Source organism: Bos indicus, chromosome 17 (assembly GCF_029378745.1).
Source record: "Bos indicus isolate NIAB-ARS_2022 breed Sahiwal x Tharparkar chromosome 17, NIAB-ARS_B.indTharparkar_mat_pri_1.0, whole genome shotgun sequence".
Classification (NCBI taxonomy): Eukaryota; Metazoa; Chordata; class Mammalia; order Artiodactyla; family Bovidae; genus Bos; species Bos indicus.
In genome coordinates this window covers 14,594,336-14,619,472 of record NC_091776.1, presented here as the reverse complement: position 1 = coordinate 14,619,472, position 25,137 = coordinate 14,594,336, and the positions used below count along the sequence as shown (strand labels likewise).

Sequence of the window (25,137 nt, the reverse complement as noted above, 5' to 3'; positions counted from 1 at the left end):
ATGCAGTGAATTAAAGAAGATTCAACTTCAGTTAGTGCATCCGGGCTTGCAAAGAAAGGCAGTCATGCTCCTTGCAGAAACTGTTCTGCCAGACCCAGGTTCCTTCTACCTTGTGACTCCATCCTCCCCTACATCATAGAGTCCCATCTTCATGGTCAGAGCAAGGTAGTTAGCACTTCTGTGTCCAAGCTTGGAGGGAGGGGAAAGAGTGTGGAGGTGCCATGCCCCATATGTTCAGGCCCAGCCCCAGAAAAGGTACAGACCCCTGGGGTCACTCTCCCTTTGAGAGAATTAAGTCAGCTGGCCACATCTGGCTGCCTGAGAGGCTGGAAGTGGAATTTCTCACTGGGTGGCATGTATCTAGACATTCATAATAGAAGGATGGAGAAACATACCTGGGGGAGCACCGGCTTAATCAATGCAACCATTATTTATTTATTGAAAAATAATTGGGTTGGCCAAAAATTTGTTCGGGTTTTCCTATACGATGTTAAAACCTGAAGGAACTTTTTAACTTCTCAAAGAAGGGTTTCAATATCCTTGCTCTAGGGGAAGAGGAGTGAAAAAGCTGTTGCAGCACAGAATTTGTGTGTCCCCTGAGAGGTTAGCCCTAATGGGATTCCCTGGTGGCTCAGTCGGTAAAGAATCTGCCTGCAATGCAGGAGTCAATCCCTGGGTCAGGAAGATGCCCTGGAGAAGGAAATGGCAACCCCCTCCAGTATTCTTGCTTGGGAAATCCCGTGGACAGAGGAGCCTGACTGGTTTCAGTCCGTAGGGTCGCCAAAGTTGGACACCACTTAGCAATTAAACCACCACCAAGAGGTTAGCTGCTCTTTGAAGGAAGGGATCCTTTAAACCACAAATCTAGGTGAGCCTAGAGGGAGTGGCAGGGGTGGGAAGAAAGATGCAGAAGGGGTAGAGATATGCTGAAAGGGAGGGAAAGCTGATTAGCTATATTCATCTTGAAAGGCCCGCTCTGTAAATTAAACTTAACCCCTTAGCTTACTAGGCGAGAACAAAGGACAGTAGCTTCTAGAGAAACTTTTTCTAGGAGCAAGAAGTTATTTCAAAGCACAGAAAAGAACACAGAGAAAAGAGTTGCACAGAGAAGCCTTATTCATCTTGAGTTTTCTCTTTCAAAGATATACTTTGTGTTCCTGTGTCCATGGGATTCTGCAGGCAAGAACACTGGAGTAGGTAGCCATGCCTTTTCCAGGGGATCTTCCCGATCCAGACCCAGGGATCAAACCCAGGTCTCCTCCACTACAGGCAGTTCTTTACCATCTGAGCCACCAGGAAAGCCCTTGTGCTAAAGGAAACAATCACATAAATATTCTCTGAGGTTATCTCTAACTTGTCACTCTTGCCAAAGAAAAGACAGAGTTGAAATACAGGAGTTTCTGCATTTTAAAGAAATAATTCAAACCAAATTCAAAGTAATTCAAAGTCCGTACCATTTTCTAGATTCTACATATATGCAGTAACATGCGATTTTTTTTTTCTCTTTCTGACTCACTCTGTATGACAGTCTCTAGGTCCACCCACGTCTCTCTGTTGTAAAGCAACTATTTTGTTATTGTTTAGTCACTAAGTTGTGTCCAACCCTTTGCAATCCTAGGGACTGTAGCCCACCAGGGTCCTCTGTCCATGGCATTTCCCAGGCAAGAATACTGGATCGGGTCGCCATTCCCTTCTCCATGGGGTCTTCCCGACCCAGGGACTGAATCTGTCTCTCAGATTCTTTGCCACCGAGGCACCGGGGATGCCTACTATGCTCCAATTAAAAAAAATAAATAAATAAAAGTGCTTAAGGGAAAAGAAATGAACTACTAAGTAAGCAACTCTTCTCAACAGAAGAAATGTACAGATTCTTGAAGACGGCCGAGTCAAGTTGAGAGTAAAGATCTCGTATTAGAGCAAATGTTTTTAAATGCTTAGAAAAATGATCTCCACGTTCTTTTATTCTTGTGCATTTAGCAGTTGTTAAGAAACAATGAGAAGGAATGAAATAATGGCCCCAAGTCTCTCCATAATATTTTTAAAAACCTACAATTTTAGACTTGACAAATAACTTACTCTAGACTCTTTTGTACTCAAGTAATGCTCGTATGTGAGTTGGCATTGGTTTTTGTTTTTATAAGTAACCCTTTGCCTAACCACTGAAAATAGCTGAGTTTATTTTAAGCCAATGGTCCAAAGTTGATAGCAAAGAAAGTAGAAGTGAGACTGTTTCTCAGTTTTTATTTTTCCCCCACCAAAGTGAGAAAAACAAATAACAGCTTATACCCGGAACCAAATTTCACGTGTTTACTTCTAAGGAAGTAACTTTTCTGTGAGGTGGGATTTTGTAGATTGCCCTGTTTGACCTGACTTGGAGAGTCAAAAAAAGGGCTTAAATTCTTAGTTTCTGATTTCATTTAGCAAAATGATTACTGACTGTCGAAACAGAGCTTTTGTTTTTTAATTAATTTATTTATTTTAATTGGAGGATAATTCCTTTATATTATTGTAGTGGTTTTTTGCCATACATCAACATGAATCAGTGCACATGTGAACAAAAAAAAAAATAGAACTTTTGTTTTTTAAAGGAAAATTAAGTTGTAGTGAAATATATGGAGCCTATAAATCTTATTTCAAGAATTCTGAAATCTTAAGAGGGTGGTAGGTAATGATGACGTGTTAATATTTTATGTGAGTAGGATCTTGCCGGAGGCCCAGGAAGAATTCCGATAGACGAAGTTCAGATTCTCAACAATTTCCAAATTCCTCAGGGGACTTGAGCTAGGAGTTAATTAGCTGCCCTTCTTTAATCTCTGACATTGAAAATAATGAATATTTTGATAATTCAACAGTGAACTGGGATGAAAGACTTTGAAAAAGAAGGCGTTTTTTAATATGCGGATGCCGGGGACTTCCTTGGAGGTCCAGTGGTTAAGACTCCACACTTCCAACTCTGGGGGTAGAGGTTCGATCCCTGGTCAGGGAACTAAGAATTCAACCTGCCATGTGCTACGGCCAAAAATAAATGCAGATGCTATTGTTGGGTGTCAGGAAGCAGATTACAATAGTAGTTTTGTCCAACAGATAATGATAGGGATATCCAGAGTTTTCTACTTGTGAAATCCTAGGTTGCTGAGGCTCACTTAGGTTTTTTTTTAGTGAATTCCCATCAGTGATAGCTGTACGTTCATGTCCATAAGCTCTATGTCCTTCCATGTGTTCATAAACCCCCTACAATTCTTTGATTCTGATGTTTTTTTACATTTTCTTTCTTTTCAAATTGAACTATAGTTGCTGTACCATATTATGTAAGTTATAAGTGTACAGTATAGTGACTCATAAGTTTTAAAGGGTATGCTCCAGTTATAGTTATTATAAAATGTTGGATATATTCCTTGTTTTGTACAGTATATCTTTGTAGCTTATTTTGTACTTGTTAATCCTATACCCCTATATTGTCACTCCCCCTTCTCTCCCTACTGGTAACCACTAGTTTCTTCCCTGTGAGTCTGCTTTTTTGGTATATTCACTAGTTCATTGTGTATAAGTGATATCATACAGTATTTTTCTTTCTCTGTCTGATTTATTTCTGTTGGCATGATACCCTCCAAATCCATCCATGGTGCTGCAAATGGCAAAATTTTATTCTTTTTTTAATGGCTGAGTAGTATTCCATTGTATATACCACATCTGCTTTATCTGTTCATCTGTTGATGGACAGTTAGGTTGCTTTGAAGATGTTTGCATTTTTTTTTTCCTTTACTGTTTTACAGTCCATGGGGTTGAAAAGAGTGGGATATGACTGAGTGACTAACACTTTCACTTTCACTTACTGTTTTAATGGCATCCCATCATCAGTAGCTATTGGACATTCATGGACTAAAGATTATGAGCTACCTGTCTAAAACCTTTCACCTTTGCTTCTATCTAAATTTGTCTAAATGAAAAGTAGTGACTCATCTGAATTGATAAAGTCATATCGCAGGGGTCAGCAAACTCTAGCCTGTAGGTCTGATTGGCTTCTTAACATCTGTGTGTTACTCACTCTTTTGTGTCTAACTCTTTGCGACCTAATAGACTGTAGCCCGCCAGTGTATTCCTCTGTTCATGGAATTCTCCAGGCACGAATACCAGGGTGAGTTGCCATTTGCTTCTCCAGGGGATCTTCCCAACCCAGGGATGAAACCTGGGTCTCCTGCATTGCAGGTGGTTTCTCTACTGTCTCAGCCACCAAAGAAAACTTTTACATTTTTTAAAAAATTGTAAAAAAATAAAAAGAAGTAGAATATGAGACAAAACCATGTGTAGCCTGCAGTGCCTAAAATATCTGCTATCTGACCCGTTACAAAAAAGTTTGCTGCCTCCTGTATCGTGTTAAGTGGTTAAGGTACAGACTCTTAGGGTCAGGGGGACATTGGTTCAAACCCTGGCTTTACCATTTACAGCAAGTTAATTTCTCTGTGATGTGTTTTCTCTTCTATAAATGGGAATCGTTACAGTGCCAACCTTACAGGGTTGTGGTGAGAACTGTGTTAATGTTTAGTGTTTAGTACAGTGCCTGGGGCTTCCCGAGTAGCTTGGCCGTAAAGAAACTGCCTGCAATGCAGGAGACCCGGGTTCGATCCCTGGGTCAGGAAGATCCCTGGGGAAGGGAATGGCAACCCACTCCAGTATACTTGCCTGGAGAATTCCATGGACAGAGGAGCCTGGAGGGCTACAGTTCATGGGGTCGCTGAGAGTTGAACACATGACTGAGCAACTAACACACACACGCGCACACACACACACACATGCGCACACACACACACACACACACACACACAGTGCCTAGTACTTAGTACCCAATAAATGTCAATGATTATTATTACTGTTGTGGTGGGAACAGTCTTTGAGAGCTCAGCTAGACTAGCCTTTGCTTTCAGCTGATGAACGAGCAAATTATCCAAGACCATTTTCAGCTTAAGATCCATTTTATTTCTAACAGTGCTGACTTAACTGAAAAAAGACATCAAGACAGACCCATGCTTAGACGTAAAAAAAAAAAAAAATGCTTAAAAGCATAAAAGGAAATAATAAAGATACCTTCTTTTTAGATTCAGAAAAGAACATTAAACGTGTCACTTTAAAACAAAGTAAACAGACTTTCTTCAATGTTACTTATGACAAGCACGAGAAGAACTAAAGTGGAAATGCAAGCATTCAGAGAGAGGATAATGGTTAGAGAAAAAAAGAGGAAGCAAGAACACACCAGGCTGTCAGCAGAAGAAGAGAAAGACCATGTCAGAAGGAAGGCTGGCGGGCTTTCTTCTGGGTGACCAGTATTACTGTGTCTCCTTCCCTTTCGAGCCCACCTTCCTTACTCTGTGCATCCAGTTTAATTGCTCCCATTTGAAGGAAAGCCTGTCGCCTGTGATCATTTTCCTCTGCAGAAATAAATTTTCAGCCTCAAGTCAAGGACTGTTCACAAAATACACATTGTATGTAAGGTATGCTCCCTCAGAAAACTTGTCACATATATATATGCAAAATCATCACATTTTGAATATTTATGACGCCAAGTAGTTTTACTGCCTTTAGCCACTTGCCTTCATCACCGTTATTCTTATTCTTAACATTTGTTGCATTTCTGAATACTTTTCTTCATCCTCTCTGCTGCTGCTACTGCTGCTAAGTCGCTTCAGTCGTGTCCGACTCTGTGCGACCCCATAGATGGCAGCCCACCAGGCTCCGCTGTCCCTGGGATTCTCCAGGCAAGAACACTGGAGTGGGTTGCCATTTCCTTCTCCAGTGCATGAAAGTGAAAAATGAAAGTGAAGTCGCTCAGTCGTGTCTGACTCTTATCGACCCCATGGACTGGAGCCTACCAGGCTCCTCCATCCATGGGATTTTCCAGGCAAGAGTACTGGAGTGGGGTGCCATTGCCTTCTCCTCTCTAGTGCCCCTTGATTCGCTCCCAGGTTGGGGAAGAACGAACTTAGTTATTTACAGAAAGTAGAAAGTGTTAAAAGAAACACACCAAAAAAATGATTGAAGTAAAATTCATTCTTTTTCCTTCTGTTTTACTCGGGTTGTTTATTCCGTTTGTGGATATTGCACCAGAGAGATGAGTGGTCCAGGATTGGTATTTGATGATGTCAGGGGACTAGAGTAATGGCCTCGCACAGAGATAACACAGTGAAGCCTTGCATTGATTATTACCTCATCTTATTAGCTGATGGAGAACTTTGAAAAGACAAGACTGCAGAGCTTTTCAAGAGTGCAGCTTCCAGGATCTGATCCTGAGAGCTTGATCATCGTCACTGCCCAGTGGGACTGTATTAGGAATAGTGGTGGCTTCCTGTACTAAACTACATTTTACGGGAGAGCTATAATCACCTCCCGCCTCGCCTTCAGATTGTTCAGATAACGTTATCACTTTCAGATTGACTTTGGTTTTCCTTCCTAGCAGTTACAGAATTAAAATCAGTCCTGCTCATTTACTTGGGTTTCTCTTCCTCTGCTAGAAGTTACATTTGCTGAGGTAGGTGAATTTTTGTGTGTGTGTGTTACTTTGGGTTTTTTGGCCAAGCCGCATGGCATGCATATGAAGGATCCTTGTTCCCTGACCAGGGATGAAACCTGTGCCTCCTGCAGTGGAAGTTCAGAGTCTTAACCCCTGCACCACCAGGGAAGTCCCAGTTTTTGTTTTGTGAACTACTAAACGTTTCTCCAGGAGCCAAAATAGTGGTACCTGAAGTTGCTCAGTAAATATTTTTGGATGAGTGAATGAATAAATAGATTAAATACAGTTATTTGTCATTTCCACTGAAATATCCTCCCCAGACACATGTAGGTTGTCAGCTGGTGTCATTCTAGCCGTTTTTGCGCTGAGAAGGATATTTTAAGAATACTTTAAATTTTGAATGAATTCTGTTTTAAACCCATGAACAGTTGAGCACATAAAAGAAACAACATGAAATCTATGTTTTCATGGGTTAATAATATTGTAACAGCTTCAGTCGCTCAGTCATGTCCAACTGTTGTGACCCCATGCACTGCAGCCCACCAGGCTCCTCTGTCCATGGAATTGTCCAGGCAAGAATACTGGAGTGGGTTGCCATTGCCTTCTCTAGGGGATCTTCCTGACCCAGGGATCAAACCCGGATCTCCTGCATTGCAGGCAGTTTCTTTACTGTCTGAGCCGCCAGGGAAGCCCAAGTAATATTATAAATGGTAAAGTGTAAGATTGCTAGATACCCATAACTCAGGCAGTTAAAGCCTTTAGTTGTCACTAAAAATGTTTGAGAGAGGTTTTAAAATACAGTTGGCCCTTGGTATCTGAGGGGGAGGGGTTCAGGACCCACCTCGAATACCACAATCCATGGATGCTCAAGTTCTTTATATAAAATGGCTTATTGCACATCCTCCTATAGACTTTTTTTTTTTGTATTTATTTAATTTTTGGCTGTGCTGTGTCTTCGTGGCTTTCACGAGGGCTTGCTCTGGTTGCAGCAAGCAGCAGCTGCTCTTTGTTTCGGAGCTTGGGCTTCTCATTGCAGTGGCTTCTCTCATTGTGGAGCACAGGCTTCAGTAGTCGTAGCTCCAGGGCCCTAGAGTGCAGGCTCAGTAGTCGTGGCACATGGACTTAGCTGCCCCACACCGAGTGGAATCCCATCCCAGGATGGCACCCGTGTCCCCAGCATTGGCAGGCAGGTTCTTATCCACGGTGCCACCAGGGAAGTCCCCTCCTGTAGACTTTTAAATCACCTCTAGATTATCTGTGATACGTAGTACAATGTAGATGTTGTGTAAATAGTTGCTGAAAGGGTAAATTGACGTTTCACTCTTTGGAACTTTCTGGAGTTTCTTTTTTCCAAATATTTTTGATCCAAGATCGGTTGAAACTATGAATGAGCAACATACAGATATGGAGAGCAGACTGTATTATTGTTCCCTTTATTCGAAGAGAATAGCATAATAAGTACCAATATTTAAAACAGTGTTCTTTCTGATAGCAATTGATTATACAATGTTATTAACCACTATGCTCTGCTGCCATTTTTAAAAAATCAATTAATTTAAACATTGTTTTTATTGAAGTATAGCTGATTTAGGTTGTGTTCGTTTCAGGTGTGCAGCAAAGTGATCCAGTTACACAAATGTGTGTGTGTGTGTGTTCATTTTCAGATTTTTTTCTGTTATAGGTTATTATATCAAATATAGTTCCTTGTGCTGTACAGTAGGTCCTTTTTTAATCTGTTTTATACATAGTAGCACGTATCTGTTAATCTTAAACTTCCAAACTGTTCCTCCCCCATGCTCATCCCCTCTTGGCCACCACAAGTCTGTTGTCAATGTCTGTAAATCTGTTTCTCTTTTGTAGATAAGTTCATTTGTATCATATTTTGGATTTCACATATACGTGCGATCCTACCGTATTTGTCTTTCTTTTTCTGACTTTGCCTAGTATGATGATTTCTAGGTTCACCCATGTTGCTGCAAATAACATGGTTTTTTGTGGCTAAGTAGTATTCCATTGGGAGAAGGCAGTGGCACCCCACTTCAGTACTCTTGCCTGGAAAATCCCATGGATGGAGGATCCTGGTGGGCTCCAGTCCATGGGGTCGCGGAGAGTTGGACGCGACTGAGAACTTCACTTTCACTTTTCACTTTCATTCATTGGAGAAGGAAATGGCAACCCACTCCAGTGTTCTTGCCTGGAGAATCCCAGGGACGGGGGAGCCTGGTGAGCTGCAGTCTATGGGGTCACACAGAGTCGGACACGACTGATGCGACTTAGCAGCAGCAGCAGCAGTATTCCATTGTGTATATGTGTGTGTGCGTATATGTATATGCCGCACCCTCTTTGTCCATTCATCTGTCAATGGACGTTTTGGTTGCTTCCATGTCTTTGGGTATTATAGAGTGTGCTGCTGTGAACAGTGGGTGCATGCATCTTTTTTGCTATCATCTTTTAAGGCGTACCTTCCATATACCCTTTCTTAGGGTTTGGCTGTAACAAAATGAGGAATAAACCAAGAAGGAGGAAAGCATGGCCTGCAGGGCTTGGTGGACCCACCCTGGGAAAATACAGCAGGAAATCACAGAAGGATCCCCTGTTGAAGCAGAAGTTGGGGCAAGGGAGGACTCAAGTAGAGTGGACCTAGGAAAGGAGAGGGTTGATAAGCAGGCGTTACAGTGGGAGGCTTGGGAAAGGTTGATGATCTGATAAAGGGAATTGATGAAGTAGAAAACAGAGATTCCATTAAACCTTAACCCGAGGAGCATTCTCCGTTGTATGGCCTGCAGCTAATGATGCTGACCCTGCACAAGCCAAGAAGCCAGTGCAGTCCTAGTCCCAAGGGGCCATGGGAAAAAACATATCCATGGTCATGAGAGTATAAATGCCCTTTATTGACTTTAAACTCTTACAGTCAATCTTTATAGAGTTTCTAAAAAAAAACAACAAAATTGAGATGGTTATAGGACAGAATGTGTTATCAGCCTTGATAGTGTGAGAGTTATGTGGATAGCAGATGAAAATTAGGCAGTGGGAGGTCATTGAGGAAAGATGGAGGAGGGGAATGAAAGCAAATTGTTCCTAGAAAATTGCTCTATGCCTGATAAACCACACAGTGGCTTAGTATGTGGTGCAGAATCCATCTGGTCGAGGGGCTGAACTGGGGTTACCGCTACTTTGGGAGGAAGCGGGGAAGAGGCAGAGGGGGAAAGTGAGCTGTCAAAGCTAGACCTCCATGGTTTATGTCTGAAAATGAGAAGTCATGTAGAAGCATAGTGTTTGGAAATAAGATGTATCTTTTATGCACAGGGAAGAGACTCAGTTCATATGGTTCAAATGCAGACCTTAATGAAGGAACTACTTATGGTGCTGTGGCTTGGGCTTACATGAGGGTCCTGATACCCTTAGGGCTGGAGGAACAGGGGTGGAAATAATAAATGCTCATTTAAAAAGCTGTGTATACCAGACCCCTGAGCCCTGAAACAATAAGTAACCACCCAGGGGCTCTGTGTTCAGGAATTAGGTAAAGCTGGGAAAAAGGGGGATAAATACACTCACCTCTTCCCCAGACACAGAGACAGGTGGAGAATGGGTCTGTGGTGAGGGGTTAAACCAGGAATAACCAACCCAGGGTAATCACCAAGAGAAGCCCAAACCAGGACTAGCTTCTCTTTAGAGTCCAGCTCAGGGTGAGGATGCCTGCGGTGGGATTATAGTATTGTGTGATAAGTTCTTCTGTACAACTTGATGTTTGACCTTCTGCAGATATGAATTTAATAGAACATTTTAATATACATATCTTTATTCAGCACCTGTCATATCATCCGACGTGCTAGAAGCTTGGTGGACTGGAGAGACTCAGTCTCCTCTTAATTCCTTATTGTCTCCTTGGAGAGAGAAGATGCTAAACCAACCATCAAACAAAATAATCAGTATGATTACAAATTGTGATGAATGCTGTAAGTTTAATTTCATAGCACGCAGAAAGTTAGCACTACTTGTATAAACTTAAGTCTTTAATAGAGATACTGCACTGATTTTTAAAATGTAATTATTTGAGAATAGGAACAGTTCTTTTCTTGAGTAGCTTGTTGAGCTCAAACGGCATGCTGCAAATCAGATCTACAAACACAACAGCTGTCTCATTTGTTCCCTTGTTACTCATTTTAATGAATCACTTGAACAGACTTCAAAACGTTAAATTAGATATATAAGCATGCTTGAAGAATTATATCATAATATCATATTTCAAATTTAGTAGTGATATCATTGTCTAAACATAGTAAGTTTTAAGAAAGTCAGTTTTTTAGCTACTTTGCCCTCTATAAATAATGTGGTAGTAAAACAGCAGATAAAAATTAACCGAAGAATCCATAACATCCAAGTATAGAAAGCTGGGGAAGTTCCCCCACATCCCTTCTTCCTGACATAGGAGCCTTGATGCTTGGAGTAAATCTTTTGAGGGTCCTCAAAGGTGGAAATTTGCTGTTCCTTGCCTTTGTAGTAGAGGTCTGAGCAACAAGAAAGTCGGGAAGGCATTACCAGCACAGAGTTTTCCTCTGTGTTCTTGATACTTCCTGTTGCCGAGGGTTTGTCCAAAGGGAAAAGATAAATGAACAGAGGAAGATGTATTTCAGCTGTCTTCTCATTCCTCTCGCCTTTCATAGCATTCACAGCAGTCTGAGAACAGAAAAAAAAAAAAAAAGTTACATCTTGTGTTCCTCTACCCTGAGCATTTGCTTATTAAAATAAACCTTGACTGCTCCATCTCCCCTGATTTGGGCCTCTCTGTTTCCTCCATGAAAAAGCTGGTGAGGGTGTTTAAAGCTGATAACTGTGTCACATGTAAGATATAGTCATAAATCACTGGAAATGAACTGTTTTTAGAACCTGCCAGAACTATCATACTAATGCACTTCTACAAAGGGCGGTAAATATGATAATTAAGGGAACTGTTTATTTTAGTCCCTTTATTCATCTCTGAATGTTTTTTGGTATGGATCCTCTTATTTGATTGTTTTATACAATTCTGGGAAATAGCTCTTACCAGTGTAGGAGTTTTAGATGTGCAAGTACTTACATACGGGAGAAAATCTGGTATCACATCTCTTGGCTCAGACGGTAAAACATCTGTCTACCATGTGGGAGACATGGGTTCGATCCCTGGATCGGGAAGATCCTCTGGAGAAGGAAATGGCAATCCATTCCAGTACTATCGCCTGGAAAATCCCATGGACAGAGGAGCTTGGTAAGCTACATACAGTCCATGGGGTCGCAAAGAGTCAGACACGACTGAGCGACTTCACTTTCACTTTTAAGTTATTTAGCATTCTGATTCTTTCGGAGGTTAAGAAGTAGAACCACTGGGTCACTGAAGCCTCGAAACGCTTAAGACTTGTATCTCCTTTCAGGAGTGATTTTCGGATGTTTTGTTCAGTTAGTGAAGTTTCTGTAACCCTGGCCGGTTGGCTCGCAGAGGTGTGTCACCAGTCATAAGGAGTGGAGGGGGTCACGTGACTGGTTGTTTACGTAAGTCAGTAGCAGTGTCTGTCATCTTCATATTTAAAGAACTGTACATGTTAGTGCGAAACTCGGGTATAAAATGGGCCGCCGGTTTGGAGGCGAGTCGGCTGCTGCAGCAGATGAGATCATAGACAAAACCCACACCCCTCTCCAGACAGAAAGATCCCCATGGAGATAAGCCTGCTTTCTGGGAGGAGTCACTCAGCCACGTCTGCCATCGCTGTTGAGCGTCTCTGTTTCACTTTACCGGCCCCTCGATTTGAAGTGCAGTGAAATGAATACAGAGCTTGCCAGAGGCATCTTTGTAGAAGTGATTCTGTTTTAGCCACTCATGTCAAAGACACCTGAAAACACCAGAGATTAAAGCAGGCTGACCGCGTGAACTTAGAAACTAGCAGTTAGTAAATTGTCTTCTTAAAGATCCAGAAACCCATATGCCACCTAGAGATGCCATCTAGAGATGCCAACTTCTCCTTAAAAGGTAATGAGGAAAGGTCCAAAGGTGCATAAGGAAAGAGTGAACCTACCGAAGCTGATACAAGAGTTTTGTCTTCGGAGCAAAAGTGTTGAATAGGAATTTGGAAGTTAGCTTTCTGTCCTTGAGTGACTGATTCGTAGAAGTGCGAAGTAAGCTCGTTGTGCCTTGCACTTTGTTCGGTTCTGGTTTGGGTTTTCCTGATTTCTGTAGTGCCAGCCTTTCTTACGTTTTCTCTGCTCATGAGGACTCCACTAGGGGGCAGACAACAGAACGGAATATAAAGGAAACCTATTCAGTGCATTGCCTGTGTTTGCTACTCTTTCTGGATACCTTAGGGGAAGGTCTTTCTATTTTGTGTATTTCACGTAATGGCATCTTTATCATGCTTATAGCTATATATTTTAAGTGTAAATGCTTATTCAGGCTTAATGATAGTTTCCCAATTAATACATTATCACAGTATATTTCTTTTGGTTTTCTAGCGTGTTTCTGGCATCGAACCTCAAACCACTAATTATTATTTGTGGACGACCATAATGATGGTCCCTGTGAGGTCCACCTTATCCGTGAATATTCTTCTTCATTCATTCACTCAGTAACCACTCATTGGGTTCCTACTTTTGTCAAGCATTGTGTGGGTTAGGTTTTGAGACTAGAGCAGTGAAGAGAGAGTTCTTAGGAGGCTGCACATAACAAATGCTTACGTGCAACTGCTCCCTAAGCCATTTGGTGAAAGGACTAGGCTGAGAGGGCAAAGAAGGGATTCTTCTTTTTTTTCCCTTTCAACTCTTTTATAATTTTTAATAAAATGTTTAAAGGTTATACTTCGTTGGCAGTTATTATAAAGTATTGATTATATTCCCCATGTTGTATAGTGCATCCTGGTAGCCTATTTTACAGCCAGTAGTTTCTGCCTCCCACCGCCCCCCACCCCACCTCTGTAAGGAATTGTCCTCCTCCCCACAAGGAGTACATGATGGCTACAATGCTGGGTAGTTTTTATTTCTGATTATTCTTCACCAGCTGCTCCTAAAGATTAGAAAGCCATATGGGGTTGGTGTGGGGACCTCAAAGTCCAGGAGACTAGCTAAAGGTCTTGTTTTGTTTGTTTTCTTTCTTCTTTCTTGTCTTTGCTCCTCAAGAATTAGATCTAGTTACCTGAAACTCATTAACCTCTGCCAGCCTAGGGTTACAGAATATTAATCTTTAAATGAAAACCTCGTTAATTTGTCTTTACATGGTCAGTTATTCAACAAAATATAGAACCAGTGCTTTTGATTTTATTTTCTTTTTTTAAAGCTAGTCAGATTTTAACCAGAGATAACTTTTGTTGTTGTTGTTTAGTGGCTAAGTCGTGTCAGACGCTTTGCGACCCCCTGGACTCTAGGCCACCAAGCTCCTCTGTCCACGGGATTCTCCAGGCAAGAATACTGCAGGGGGTCACCATTTCCCTCTCCAGGGGATCTCTCTGCCCAGGGCTCAAACCCTGGGTCCCCTGCATCGGCGGGTGGATTCTTTACCACTGAGCCACCAGGGAAGCCAGAGATACTTGGTTTCTCCTCAGTTTTGGACCAAACTATCCTCTGTTCATTGTAGATAATGTATAACTAGATCGCCTAATCTTTTAATCTTAAGGTATAAACATTTCTGAGAATATCTTCAGTTTACAATGCCTAATGTTAAGTTGAAGAATCAAAAAGTCTTTTTTTCTGGAATAAATTCTTTTTCTGTTAGATTTAATAAATCATTCTATACAGAATGAGATTGCCATTATTGGTAAATAGAGGCTGCCATTTCTTTCGAGAAGATAATACATGTTTGTTTTCACCATTATGTGCTTAGAGCATTAACTGCATTCTGTACAAAATTGGACAAGGCCCCATAGGACATCCTTTGAGTAATTAAATATCTTAATTGCTAGAGTGTATCTGGGATTCTGTGCTAAGGAAGCCCATGGTGAATAAATGTCCTGTGTTTTTACAGTCCTCAAGTGTGTTTTCTTTATCAGGTTTCAGAAAGCATTTCAATGAGGGCTTCACCTTTATTTCTGTAAATTCTAGCATGATAAGCAACACCTTGAAAAATTAATGAATATTAGTGAATATTAGTGAAATATTAATGAATTCAAATTTTAAACCCAAGAATTTTAAGCTTCTGAAAGTTAGAAGTGTGGCTCAGGAAACCAGAAACACATCATCTGTATTGTAAAAGTTAGCTGCTTAGCATTGATGCGTATACACTACCATGTGTGAAATACGTGGCTATTGAGAAGCTCCTGGATAGCACGGGGACCTCGGCTTGATGCTCTGTGATAACCCAGAGAGCTACAGTGGTGGTGGGGAGGCACAGGAGGGAGGGGACATATGTATACTTAACAGCTCATGCACGCTTTTGTACAGCAAAAACCAACAGAACATTGTAAAGCAATTATCCTCCAATTTTTTAAAAAAAGTTAGCTACTTTGAAAGTATATATGTACATGGATAAAAATTAGATGAAAATATGGAAAAATGTATTTTTGATGGTGGTAGGATTATATATAATTTCCTCCAGTTTTTCAGTTGAATTTGTTGTTGATTGTCGTTTATTTTGTTAAAAAAATGCCTGTACAACTTACACAGTTTTGTTCTGAAGAACACTTCTTTTGGATCTTGGATAGCCTCCAGAAATGTGGATTCTTCATTTGAAGTTTATAATATATAGTATAGGGCTACGTCTCTTGCTATAGGTTTTTCTTTTTCTTATTTCTTTCAATAGCTGATTTTTTAGAATTAAATGCAGAGGATAAAATCTAAACAAATTCTATCCAGCAATTAATAACAAAAAGTAATTTTGCATAACTTAGACTGAATATTTTTTTCCTACACTAATAACATACTCCTTTGAATGTTTATAGTCTTAGCGCACCCTTCCCCTTCTGCCAGCAATCCCAGTTGATAAAGCATTGTGGGTTTTAGCTAGAAATTTCCCCCTGTGTTTGAGCTAGAATGATTTCACTTTTTAGGAACAGCACAAGAATTAGAACTGTTGCTGGCGGTCCAGTGGTTAGGACCCTGTGCTTCCACTGCCAAGGACACAAGTTCATTCCCTGGTCGGGGAACTATTAATAAGACCCCACAAGCCATGTAGCACAGCCACAGAATTGTTGCCTTTAACATGCCTACACTACTCATGGACCAAGTGGGCTGCAGGCACTTTTACACATATGTACATATTCCATCTGACTTCCTGTCTACATGTATCTACTGCAGTAGCACCTACAGTCTTAGGAACGGGGCAGGGACTAGATCGGAGAGTGGGTATACTGGGTGGAAAAATATAGACAGGATATCCTCTTGCAGAATTTCATGACAGGCTGATCCCACCACAAGGAGCTGGGGGTTTGTGGTCTTCTGAAGCCCTCTAATTAAATGGAGGAAGCGATACCATTTTTTTTTTCCCTGCTTGTCCTCTCCCTTCCAGATCCACTCCACCTTCACTCTAGTTAAATGCCACCAATTATATATTTAAACTAAAAGCCTGAAATGTGGATTTCTGTGGCCAAGTGTGGGACGTCCCAGTGACGTCTCTGAAAACCCAGAGCCAATCCCTGTGCTTCGAACTCAAGGTTTATATTTAGAAAACTGTGTGAATCGTGTATTTTCACAATGTTGTAAACATGTTTGTGTGGCTATTTTTAGCTTCTGCAGACTTCAGTGAACTTCCAAGCTGGCAAGTCAGGTGCACTCAGTTGTCATCTGTTACCTCAGATGCCAGCACTTTGTGAATGACTGATTGTCTTGGGTTTCTAACATATTTAAAGCAGAGAAGTGTACAAGTTATCTTGTGTCAACTGCATGTGATATGTCTATATTATTATACATATGGTCTTTCTTTTTTAAGCTTTTATGAACTGTATAGCTTGGGTAGCAGTTTTTCTTGGAGTTTAGGATGAGTTGGGTCCTGCCAAATGGGACCAGCAGAAATAGCTAGTCTTTTTTTTTTTTTTTTTAATTTTATTTTATTTTTAAACTTTACATAATTGTATTAGTTTTGCCAAATATCAAAATGAATCCATCACAGGTATACATGTGCTCCCCATCCTGAACCCTCCTCCCTCCCCATACCATCCCTCTGGGTCATCCCAGTGCACTAGCCCCAAGCATCCAGTATCATGCATTGAACCTGGACTAGTCTTTTTCTCTTTCCCCCAGCCCTTCTCTCCCAGTCCTCAGCATTAAATCATGTACATGTAAATCCTTCCAGTCACTGTTCTTTTCAGTCCACTGTCAATCCATTCAGTCACTCAGTTGTGTCTGACTCTTTGCGACCCCAAGGACTGCAGCACGCCAGGCCTCCCTGTCCATCACCAACTCCCGGAGTTTACCCGAACTCATGTCCATTGAGTCAGTAATGCCATCCAACTGTCTCATCCTCTGTCGTCCCCTTCTCCTCCCTCCCTCAATCTTTCCCAGCATCAGGGTCTTTTCCAGTGAGTCAGTTCTTTGCATCAGGTGGCCAAAGTATTAGAGTTTCAGCTTCAGCATCAGTCCTTCCAATGGAATATTCAGGACTGATTTCCTTTAGGATGGACTGGTTGGATCTCCTTGCTGTCCAAGGGACTCTCAAGAGTCTTCTCCAACACAACAGTCGAAAGCATCAATTCTTCGGCACTCAGCTTTCTTTATAGTCTAACTTTCATATCCATACATGACTACTGAAAAAACCATAGCTTTGACTAGACAGACCTTTGTTGTCAAAGTAATGTCTCTGGTTTTTAATATGCTGTCTAGGTTGGTCATAACTTTCCTTCCAAGGGGCAAGAGTCTTTTAATTTCAGTCACCATCTGCAGTGATTTTGGAGCCCAAAAAGATAAAGTCTGACACTGTTTCCACTGTTTCCCCATCTATTTGCCATGAAGTGATGGGACTAGATGCCATGATCTTAGTTTTCTGAATGTTGAGCTTTAAGCCAACTTTTTCGCTCTCCTCTTTCACTTTCATCAAGAGGCTCTTTAGTTCTTCTTCACTTTCTGCCATAAGGGTGGTGTCATCTGCATATCTGAGGTTATTGATATTTCTCCCGATAATCTTGATTCCAGCTTGTGCTTCATCCAGTCCAGCGTTTCTCATGATGTACTCTGCATAGAAGTTAAATAAGCAGGGTGACATTATACAGCCTTGGCATACTCCTTTCCCAATTTGGAACCAGTCTGTTGTTCCATGTCCAGTTCTAACTTGCTTCCTGACCTGCATACAGATTTCTCAGAAGGCAGATCAGGTGGTCTGATATTCCCATCTTTTGAAGAATTTTCCACAGTTTGTTGTGATCCACATAGTCAAAGGCTTTGGCATAGTCAATAAAACAGAAGTAGATATTTTTCTGGAAGTGTCTTGCTTTTTCAATGATCCAGCGATGTTGGCAATTTGATCTCTGGTTCCTCTGCCTTTTCTAAATCCAGCTTGAATATCTGGGAGTTCTCAGTTCATGTACTGCTGAAATCTGGCTTGGAGAATTTTGAGCATTACTTTGCTAGCATGTGAGATGAGTGCAATTGTGCGGTAGTTTGAGCATTCTTTGGCATTACCTTTCTTTGGGATTGGAATGAAAGCTGACCTTTTCCAGTCCTGTGGCCACTGCTGAATTTTCCAAATTTGCTGGCTGAGGGCAGCACTTTCACAGCATCATCTTACAGGATTTGGAATAGCTCAACTGGAATTTCATCGCCTCCACTAGCTTTGTTCATAGTGATACTTTCTAAGGTCTACTTGACTTCACATTCCAGGATGTCTGGCTGTAGGTGAGTGATCACACCATCATGATTATCTTGGTCATGAAGATCTTTTTGGTACAGTTCTTCTGTGTATTCTTGCCACCTCTTCTTAATATCTTCTGCTTGTGTTAGGTCCATACCATTTCTGTCCTTTATTGTGTTCACCTTTGCATGAAACGTTCCCTTGGTATCTCTAATTTTCTTGAAGAGATCTCTAGTCTTTCCCTTTTGTCTTCCTATTGGTCAAAGATTATAAGACTTGGGTGGTGTAGAGGGAGATGGAAAGTTGACCGAAAAAAGAAAGCTGGGCTCTTTTGAGGGCCAAGACATCATAGAACGGGCAAGATGGTGCTGATTAGTTGAAAAAGAGAGGTAAATGATCAACAGCTTTTCTTACAGGGTAAGATGATTATCTGGATGTCACATGAATGAAAAAGTGTTTTTCCCCCAAATAATCATGTCTTTGCAAAGGATAATGCTCCCCTCTATCACTGAAGGGAGACAGCGAGGAGAGCATCATTGTCAACACTCGGGCTCAGTCTTCTATGGTCCCATCCAAGATCCTCTTCATTCATTATCTGTGGAGTAATTTTTGCGTCGTGTTCGGCTTTGTGCTTACTTCTCTTTGGGTGAGATTCTTCTTCCTTGCCTCCTGAACTTAATGTGCTTTATAGTCAATGACTCCAGAATGCATAATTCATCTCTTTGGAAGCATGCCTTTCCAAGGAAGCCTTTCATTGCCACATATCTTTTGTTCCGGAAGCTTTAGATTGAGTTTCATGTTAAGAAGAAAATTATACAAAGCATTATTCTGGCTCATTCAAGATAAATGTAGTTATGGAAATTGGAATTTTGTTTTGTACCACTTTATGCTTCTCCTCTGCTTCTTAATGTGAAAGTGTTGTTTCTGAAGTGTCATCCAAATAGCACTGTTTTACTTTATCGTGAATTCTGACTGTTCAGTACAAAGCAGGGGAGAAAAGGAGAATGTTTTTGTATGTTTTGCTGGAAACTAAAAATGCTAGCTTTTTTCCAGAATTAATTATTACTTTTCAATTGAATAGCTAAAGAAGAAAGAGTTTAGACACTTGTTGGGTTTATGAAGATAAACTTTTTTTTTTTAATTTCAAAGTGTTATTAGTGTTATATTTTTTTAAAAAGTCACTATTTAAGCAAGCATGTTCTTTTCCCAAGAATAATATTAATAAAAATAATGCAGGGGACATGCATTTGTGGGGCACAGTAAAATCAGGAAACATATTCACATAATTGTTAGCATCTCAGGCACAGCAGCCTACAGTAACATTTCACAATTTTAAACATTCGTTGTGGGTTTTCTTATTTAGAACTGCAACCTCTTTAGCAGTTGGTATTGCCTCTTGCTCAAGTCGAAGAAATAGACTGTAAAGCAGCACCGTCCCATGATGGCAACTACACTCGTGGCTAAATTAAATGAACTGGAAAATCCACTCCTGAGTTGCACCAGACATGTTTTAAGTTCTTTGTAGCTGCATGTGACTAGTAGCTGCTGTAATGGTCAACACAGTCATTTTCTTCATGGCAGAAAGTTCTGCTGGACAGCATTGCTCTAAAACTGCACTTAGAATTTGTATCTGTGCTAGAAAATCTGGTGATTTTCAGATGTGATATCAATTTCCTAGCACTGAAACAACAAAATTTAAAGTTCTCACATCTTATTCTTCGCTTAAACCTGTCCATTTTTACTGTACTTCTTCACAGTACATGGCTTGTTGCCTTTATTCTCTTAATGATATTACATCCTACCCTCAGAGACAGGGATGTCATTAGACACACACCCCCCAAAGTTGAACATATAGGAGAATTAGTTGTATATATAATTAAATACACTAACATAAATGTTTTATAACTAAAATACGTAGACGTCTCAATACTGTATGGACTTGTCTGAGGTTGTGGTTCCTGGATTGTAGCACACTGGCATGGTTCCATATGGTTTCATATTGACTTAATCTTGATTAAGTGGTTTCACTTTTTGTTGACTGAACCTTGCAGAGGAGGAGATTTGACAGGATTTGTGGCTGAACTCTTACAGCAATAAGAAGACCCACTGTTGGTCTGGCATAGCATTAATTTATGCAGAGACTGGGTTTGTAAAGAGCAGAGACAGCATCTTCAGGGTCACCCGGAGACATTCAGTCATTCATCCATTTGTTGAGGTAACAGTTGTCACACTGGTCTTTTAAGGCACCACGTCCTTGCCTACTGTGCACTCTGCTAAGCACTTAGATGGAAGAGAAATGAGACAAGATCTTGGGTAGGAAACAGCTGTTCAAAGGTCTTCATGACAGTCAGGAGAAGCTTACTCTAATAGAAATTTGCACAGGTGCTCTGGATACCCTGGAGCAGTCAGCTTCACCTGGAGCAGGTGACGAGCACCAGAGAAGGTACTGATAGACAGGAAGGAGTTGCAGTTTCCCTTCACAGCAGATTCCAGCTACTCCAAAATGGAAAAGATTAGTTCCTGGCCAAGCCCTCTCAGTGTTTGGAAATTTTTCAAACCATGGGGGAGGGGGAATCTTTAAAATGCCATTCAGAGGCATCATTTTAATGACTGTGTCAGACTCCTTCATAGAAGCGTATCTTAATTTATTTCCTCAATTTCCTACTGTCACCAGTTTGCTTCCTGGTTTGCTTAGGACAGAGGAGTTTCCCGAGATGTGGAATTTTGACTTGTAAAAATAGGGATGGTCCTGGGGAAACTGGGATGGTTGGTCACCCTACCTATTGTTGCATATTTAGATTGTTTCAAATATTTGTTCATATAACCAACATTGTTCTGAGTGCTTGGATGCCCTGTGTATTTAGCTGTCTTTTGCATTATTGCCTTTAGTGAGATTCCTAGAGATGAAATGAATGGTTTGATGACTCTGGACGTGTCTGAAGCTCACATCCCTTAATGGTACCTTTGCTGTTTTCAGCTAAATTGGGAGGAATCTGTCTGGACATTTGTGCTACCTCTGCTTCCATGGGTTCTTAGGGAGATATACAAAAGACACACTTGCTCTGTAAGTAACTACAGCTGCCCTTCTAAATCTCCAGGTAACCAGATGGCATAGGACTCCCAAATACTTTTCGTCTAGGGCAAAGGCAGGCTGAAGGCTGATTCCAGAAGTTGAGGTGGACTCCCTGACCCCACTGCCCTGTGATCACACCCTGATGTGAGCACACTGACTCTTAGAGGACTTGGTCACAGGAAAAGGGTGAGATGAAATGAAACCCAAGGCAGGCGGTCTTTCTTCCCAGTACAGGTTCAAGCCTTCAGCCACACAGGACATTTTGAGCTTATCGTGCATCCACTGTTAGCCAGTCTCTTGCCTCTCAGCCTCCTCCTTGTCAGGATGAGGAAGCCTCGGAAACCCACAGAGTTAGTGTGTCCCATAACCCGTACACTTGGAAATATGAGAGATGAGCTAGTATTCACAAGTTAAAATATATATTCAACCTGCCCCACCATGCTGTATTGAGAGGTGACCTACCTTCCTGTGGAATTTTAGAAATGAATGTGCCTAGTTGGGGTCCAAAGTCTCATATCAAACTCTTCTTTGAAGTAAGAAGTATTAAAGGGAAGTCCTGTTTCAAGCATTCTTATCATGTGGCCCAGAGGTCCTGTGAACCCCTGAAACTGTGCGATATTATTTATGTGTCTTTTTTAAAGAAAAGGTTCTATTGCTTTTATAAGATTCGCAGAGCGGTCTAATGATCCCAAAAGGTATAAGAACTAGTTTGTGTTTATAAAATATCAGGGAATTTTTGTCATTGCTGTTTTGTTTATTCCTTTAATGTAGGACTTCCACCAGTTTTGAAGTAGGCATCAGTTTAGCAATGATTTCAACAAGCAAATGAGATGCACTTGCATTAATCATTTAAAATTCCTGAAATTTCTTTCCAGCTACCATAGTGTTTGAGTTAAATTTGATTTTTGTTATTTTTTTGTTAGGTTTGCTATTATGAAACTGCTTTAGGTCTAGCTAATTTGTTTTTGTCCAGACACTGTATGTAAACCCCTATTTAAGAAGTCTGTGGCACAGTTGTTAGCCTACTTCTAGGCATTGTCTTGCATTATTTTTGGTGTATTCTTTTGTTTATATTACTAAGCTAAAGTTAGCACAGATAACACTAGGCTAGAAGATGGTGACAATAGTTTGAAAACAGGAAATTTTAGGCTTGTGTGTGTTTGGAACAGATGATCTTAATGACAGAGCCAATGGAGTGGAAACTTCCACTGAGCCTGTTTTTTCCTTATTTTGCGCTATGAGAAAAGATGGTGCTTCCTGGAAAACAACTCAAGTATTTTAAAGCAAATGGTTTTCTTTTGTCCCTGCTTCATGGCTAATTTGTTTTTCTTTATTTTATTTACCCTAGTTGTATTATTATTATGGAAAGTTAATGTTTTTAATAGGAAAAGTAATTCCCAAAGTGCTTATTTTAGATATTTAAATATCTAAGTATAAGACCGTTTACAGACATGGTTTTTCAAATAAATTAAAATGGTAAGAATGTTAAGACCACCAGACTTTGGGAGAAGAAATTTGTTTCTCTATTTTAAGTGCTTCCAACTTTCCTTTTTTTTTTTTTAACCCTCTAAATTCCAGTTTTTAAAACAAAGTAGTTATACTTTGTCTAAGCTGTTTCCTGACTAAGACTCAGTCTCTCCAGATGTATCCTGGAATTCTATATTTAAAAGAAAGGCTAAATTTATTCACTAACTGCAGAATATGAAGAGGAATATGCATTTCCATACAGATGTAAGCTCTTTTGTCTTATGTACATCATTCCTAGATTTTAAAATATTAATTAATAGGCATCGTTTTTTAGAACATTTTGAAGCATAAGCTTTTAAAACATGCAATATTTTTAAAATTATTACAGTACTGAGTGGAAAGTCCTTGACAAAAAATCAGACACAAAATCATATAAAATGAAAATATGAAACTGGTCTGACCCTCCCAACCCTATTCCTGGAATGACCGCAGTTAACATTTCCGGTGTGTCTCCTTCCAGACCTGCTCTCTAAACATAGTTTATACATACACACAATCATTTCAGACAAAATGAAATCATACAATTCTGTAGCTTATTTTTTTTTTAAGTTTAACAATTACCTTGTGAGTATTTTTCATATATGTGCTTCCCAGGTGGCTCAGTGATAAAGAATTCACCTGCAAGAGACGTAGGTTTGATCCCTGAGTTGGAAAAATCCTCTAGAAAAGGAAATGGCAGCCCACTCCAGTATTCTTGCCTGAAAAATCCCCTGGACAGAGGAGCCTGGAGGGCTACAGTCCATGGGGTCATGCTGCTGCTACTGCTGCTAAGTCATGTCAGTCATGTTCGACTCTGTGTGACCCCATAGACGGCAGCCCACCAGGCTCCCGTCCCTGGGATTCTCCAGGCAAGAACACTGGAGTGGGTTGCCATTTCCTTCTCCATGGGGTCATGAGAGCTGGACAAAACTTAGCAACTGAGCATGCGTGCATTTTTCATATGTACAGATTTGTCTCACTTTTTAAATGTTTTGCATCAATTTATTATTGTATCTATATCTCGAAATTTATTTAACCATTATCCTGCTGGTGAAGTTTAGATTAAAACCTCCCTTATTAAAAAATAGCATTTTCATTTAGTGAAACACCTATCTTTGTTAACATTTTACAGATTTCTAAGATTATACATAAGTTTTGAATTCACAGTTGTGACCTTCTTTCCTTAAATTTCAGTCGTGAAATACCCTTTAAGAGATTTCAGAATAAGAAAGTTCCACTCTTTTTTTCCACCAATTTCCTAGGATAATAGTGGGTTAGTAAAATTACAGTGGTGATGTTTCGTGATGGAAGGGCGGCTGAGTCGAGAATATAGAAAGTGCTGTTCTTCAGCTTGTCCAGTCAAGGTCAAGTTGAGGATTCAGGGACTGTGACAGACCTGCAGACCTGGATGGAGTCATTAGAGGCCTTTGTGAACCACCCGAAGGGAACACACTGCCTAGGACCTGTGTGCTGGGAGCTCAGAGAAGTGGGAGCAAGTCGGTCAGGCGCCTTAACTCGGAGCAAGCTGAGGAAAGCTGCAAAGAAGAGGTCTTAAGCTAACTCTTGAAGGCAGAGTAGGGTCGTTGGGTGAGAGAAAGAGGATGTGTTAGACTGAAAACAGCAAAATGTGTGTGTTGGCTGGAGAGGCAGGGAGGGTAAGTATTGTTTTGATCTATAATAAGTATGGTTTTGTACACCGACCTGAGAAGTTGGAGTTTGGGCTACCCTAATAACAGTGGACTTCTTCTTTTCTCTCGTTCATTTAAGTTCACTGGCTTTCCCCAGCAGACACAAAAAAATGTAAGGAATGGTCTCAGCTTTCAAAGAACTGGATGTCAGGTTGGGAAAATAATTCATGAGTATATGAAACATTTGGAAATGTACATAGAAAGATAGCTGTAGCCCACCAGGCTCCTGTGTCCGTGAGACTCTCCAGGCAAGCATACTGGAATGGGTTGCCATTTCCTCCTTCGGAGGATCTTTCCGACCCAGAGATCGAACTCAGGTCTCCTGCATTGCAGGCAGATTCTTTATCGTCTGAGCCACCAGTGAAAATGACAAGATAACAGATGGTTCTAAGCTGTCCATAGCCATGCAGAAGACTTTGGCCAAGACTCCTGAGAGCAGATGTGGCAAGACAAGGGAAAGATTTGAACAGAACTTTGAAGAATGGTTAGGTTTCCGATAGTAGAAAGGAGTTCAAATATACTCTCTGGTGGGATAAATACTGTGGACAAAAATGAGAAGAGAACAGATAAACTGCTTTGGTGGCAGTAGAAGGCTTGAGAAGAGAAGGAATTAGATACAATTTTAAAAGAACCT

At 40.7% G+C, this 25,137-nt stretch overlaps 1 protein-coding gene and 1 long non-coding RNA gene across 8 annotated transcripts in view; one reads left to right on the top strand and one right to left on the bottom strand.

The window, feature by feature from the left end:
• GAB1 (GRB2 associated binding protein 1) overlaps positions 1-25,137 on the top strand; it is a 127,909-nt gene that overhangs the window by 59,981 nt on the left and 42,791 nt on the right. The window lies entirely within an intron of this gene.
• Positions 10,445-12,720, bottom strand: LOC139176691 (uncharacterized). The gene is made up of 2 exons (XR_011561093.1): positions 11,580-12,720; positions 10,445-11,179 (listed from the first exon to the last, which is right to left on the bottom strand). It is a non-coding gene; the product is annotated as an uncharacterized lncRNA (long non-coding RNA).